General features: G+C 39.0%; 1 pseudogene; it reads left to right on the forward strand.

Moving 5' to 3' along the window:
- On the forward strand, positions 363–1,747 carry LOC100512510 (annotated as a pseudogene).

Here is a 4,957-nt window from a genome sequence, read left to right on the forward strand (position 1 = left end):
CATTTTCTTCATGATGCCTGTGCAGAGCAATGCCACGCCTCTCCTTTCCACTTAGTGTCTCTGCTTTGGCCACTGTCTCATGGTCTGTCTTTGCTCTAACAGAGCTGCCTCCTGGTTAATGTGTTCAATGTGTTTTCTACTGTGCACTCCCAGGAGCTTATTGATGTGCCACTTTGGATTATAGGAAGCTTCAGTGATATATAAAGTGCCCATGTAGTAGGAATGTTCACTTTAATAACTGTTTCTCACTAGCATTTCTACACAGTGTGATCCCCAAGCAACTGAATATCAGAAGAGCACACAAAGTTATTTAGTCAGCTAAAAAGTGTCTAATAAGTGAGTTCTAGGTTTTACCTATGACATCATGGCATGCCTGATAGATGAATTCATTTAGCTCCCCACCCCCTGGGTTGTAGGTTCCACACACATAAAATGGAACTATTTAACCTCTCCAAGATTTGAATTATAATGAATACTAACCAAATATACTACAAATGAAAATCAACATTTTTAAAAGAAAGCTGGTGCTTTGATTTGAGGCTTAATTCATCAGTTTATATATCTTCACTTGGGTACCAGAAGATCACAAAACTGACCTACACTGTTGCCTATTGGGGATCTAGAACATTTGCATGTATCTTCTTGACTTTTTACAGCTCATTTGTTTTGACAAAAGTTAAACTTGAATGACAGAAAGGGTTTTGGCCATATGCAGGTAGTTGAAGGTAACATTTTTTTAAGAATGGAGACCCAGTCTTTTGGTCACCGCCATCTTTCAGTAACTCATGAACATGACCAACATAAAGGGAAAAGAGATGGGGCGCTGCTATATATATGTTCTCTAGACCTTTTAGAAAACATGGAGTTATTCCTTTGGCCATACATACATGCAAATCTACAAGAAAGGTGATATTGTAGACATCAAGGGAATGCTCACTGTTCAAAAAGGAGCATTGCACAAGGAGCATGGCAAAAGTGGAAGAGTCTACGATGTAGCCCAGCATGCTGTTGGCACTGTCACAAACAAGTTAAGGGCAAGATTCTTGCCAAGAGAATTAATGAGCATATCGAGCATATTAAGCCATCTACAAGCTGACACAGCTTCCTGAAACATGTGAAGGAAAATTATCAGAAAAAGAGAGAAGCCACAGAAATAGGTACTTGGGTTCAGGTGAAGCGCCAGCCTGCTCCTCCCCAGAAAAGCACATTTGGGAGAACCAATGGAAAGGAGTCTCAACTATTGGAACCCACTCCCTATGAAACTGGACTGTACACATGTTTCTCTTAATTGAGTAGAAGTGTTGTGTGCCTTCGCTCAAAGAAACATGTAAAGCAGATTCTGTGTTTGAATTCAGTGGGTGACGTCTTTATTATTCAAATGTAGTGATTTTTTCCCCCTGAAAGATGTGAGGTAGTTCATTGTGAAATATACTCCATTGGTTAATTAAAAAAAAAAAAAGGAATGAAGACCCATGTTTAATGAAATCATTTCCTTAAATAAGGAGGGAGCCTCTCATCAGGCATTTGGGAAACTGTGGGGTTGATTTCAGATCTGTTTATATTTCTAGCACTTCCATTAGAACATGAAGTTACAGATACTGAAAGTATGTCTGGGTTGCTTTGTGCAAGTCTTCATTTTAAGGGGCAAAGCATACATTAAAGACGTGACTCTAGGAAAGTCATCTGACCTGCCTTTGTCCAGACAGGGCTCATGTGGAGAAGAATAGAATCTGAAGTGCTGAGCAGAAGCAAGAACTAGTTCCTGATGCGGAGAGTGGGAAATATTGCCTTCATCTGGGAAAGGACCCTAGAGGGCTTTGGAAAGGACCTGAGAGGACTAAAACTTCTTGGGTTCTGCTCTATCCAAGGCTCTGAACTTCCTTATTTAGTATGTTATATCATTTAGTTATTTCAATGACCAGCAAATTCTTTCCCTGGAAGTAAACTATGCGTGAAGCCAAATCACAATCATAGCGTTCTTGGGTAAGCATGGAATCTGAACAAAAAGAGTTTACTGCATGATATGAATGTTTAATGTTTAAATATATGCCTGCACACACAGATCAGGGGGATTCTGGCCTTGGGTGTGGTTCACCACACCTGTGAGTGGATATTGGCTAGATCCATTTACCTCGCAGGCTTTCTCTTCTTGTTTCTGTGGCTGACCACCCCTATTCTGACAAACGATGGCCTGGGAGAGACTCTCTATTTAAGATGACTGTATTAGTTGTTAACTGCCAAACAAACAGCTTGAAAATCTGACTGGTTACTGCATCAAATATTTATTTTTACGCTCCTAGGTCTGCAGGTCAGCTATGATTCAGCTGATTTAGCTGAATTTGGCTGGGACAGGATGTGCACCAGGCTTCTGTTCAGATTCAGGCCTTCGGCAGTCAAGGCTAAAGGTGCCATGGCTGTCGGGGGTATGCCCTTCCAATAGCAGCTCAGAGGAGTGCAGGAAGGCAAGCAGAAATTCAAGCTCAAGGACTCATCTTGGAACTGTCACTTCCCCCACACTCTATTGACTAAAGTCATGGGGCCAAGCCCAGCATTACTGGAGTGGGGAAGTGTGCTCTTCTCAAAGGGGAAATTGAACTGAAAAGTGCATAGATATAAATTCTCTAAGAAAAGAGAAGGAGGAGTATAGAATTGGGAACAATGACTCCATCCACCATAACTCTGAAGCTATGTACTCTAATCTGTTATGTGTTGATTTCATAGTTTAGTTCTCAGAGGACAAATTCCTTTAGATTCTTGGGGGTGGCAAAGGAGCATGGCATCTCATTTGGGCCTTGCATTCTCACCTGTGGTTGGGGGGCAAGATTGAATCCTCTGGCTTTGCCTTTAAGCATTTACTCTGTAAGCCAAACTGACTCTTAGCCCTGCCACCAGGTATATTAATTGATGTCAGGAATTGTGCAAGAGATCAAAAACCTGGGGGATGCCTTCCTTGGCCTGATGTCAGGGTAGATGACAGATTCTATTAAATCAGAACCTTTTCCCTTCCTGGTAAATAAGCCTCATCCATCTTTGCTAAAGTTAATTTATGAGCCATCCCAAGGCATCGATGATACTTGGGTATCTGCGTGTCTGCTATATTGGTTGCTCCTGAAAATTAAATTGCTCCCCTATTTCACCAGATATAAAGATGACTATTTTCATTCTGAAAAAAAAATATGAAATATTTCATACATACAGGAGAGTGTACTAAAATATATGTACAGATGAAGACTAATTCTGAAGCTGTATTCTAAATTAGGAATATAGCACAATTGATTGATCTATTCTCTTGGTGAACATTGGAGTTTTTTTCCAATATGGAACTATTATCAACAATACTTCTATGAACATATTTGTTTATATCTCCTAGGGACATTTGTGTTTCTCTTGGGAGTTTCTCTAGGCTACAAAACTAGGACTGGACTTTCTTTGAGTCAAAGAATGTGAACAACAAATCAGTTATCTCTTTCTGTGTAGCAAGCCACCATAAATGCAGTGACTTAGAACAACCACCATTTTATTTGGTCGTAAATTCAGCATTTTAGACTGGGTTCAGCTAGGCAGTTCCTTCACTGCTCTGATCTGGGTTCATTCCTCTGGCAGTGGTCATCTGGCAGCTCAAGTAGAGTGAGATGGTTCCAGATTGCCTCATTTATAAGTCTGGTCATTAGTGTTGGCTGTTGACCTGACCCTTTTCTCCATGTGGTCTCTATTCTTCAAGGGCTACCATGGTTTTTACACTTAGCAGTCACATGGCAGCAAGGTAGCAAGAGTGGAAGCTGCCAGGCTTCTTGAGGGCTAGACTCAGTATTCCCACACCACCCCATCTACCTCATTCTACTAGTTAAAGCATGCCATAAGGCCATCTTGAAATAAAGAGTGTGGAGAAATAGACTCTACTCATTGATGGTAGGAGCAGCAAAGTCACATTACCAAGGGGGCATTGGTACAGGAATAGAAAGGATTTGTGATCATATTTTGTACAGGACGTCTCTTAAGTTTACTAGGCAATCATGAACCGCTTTTCCATGTGGTTGTACTTTATTTAAAATTTATGCAGCCACTGGTAGTGAATGAGAGTTTCCACCTCTCGATTTCCTCCCCAGCTCTTGGCAATGTTAGATTTCTAGTTTTTGCTTGTCTGCTGAGTATATAATAGCATCTAGTTATAGTTTTAATTTTACATTTCCTAAATAGTAATGAAGTTGTGCTTATTTTCTTATATTTATTTGCCATTTAAATTTCCTTTTTTTATAAAGTGCCTTTGTCTTAAGATTGTTTTATGTTTTTTTTTGGTTGGTTTTATTTTTCATTTTACTGACCTATGGAAGTTTTCTTTGTATATTCTGAATATCAGTCCTATGTTGTTTATGAAACTGGTGGATTATCTTTCTGCTCCTTTTAAGGTATCTTTTGATGAATAGAAGTTGTTTATTTATTCTATTGAAGTATATTCGTTGTACAATATAGTGTAAATTATAGGTATGCAATATAGTGATTTACAATTTTTAAATGTTTACACTTCATTTATAGTTATCAAAAAAATAGCTGTGTTACCTGTGTTGTATGTCATATCTTTGTGGCTTATTTTACATAATAGTTTGTACTGCTTAGGCTTCTACACCTGTATTGCCCCTGCCTCTTAACTCTCTCTTCCCTCTTCCCACTGGTAACCACTAGTTTGTTCTCTATATCTGTGAGTCTGCTTCTTTTTTGTTATTTTTATTGTTCATTTTATTTTTTATATTCTACATCTAACTGATAACATACAGTATTTGTCTTTCTCTTTCTGACTTACTTTACTTAGTGTAATGCCCTCCAAGTCCATCCATGTTGCTGCAAATGGCAAAATATCATTCTTTTTTATGGCTGAGTAGTATTACATTATATGTGTGTGAGTGTGTGTGTATAAATAGCACATTTTTTTTTTTGTCTTTTTGCCATTTCTTGGGCCACT

The sequence above is a fragment of the Sus scrofa genome, chromosome X (genome assembly GCF_000003025.6).
Source record: "Sus scrofa isolate TJ Tabasco breed Duroc chromosome X, Sscrofa11.1, whole genome shotgun sequence".
NCBI classification, from domain to species: Eukaryota; Metazoa; Chordata; class Mammalia; order Artiodactyla; family Suidae; genus Sus; species Sus scrofa.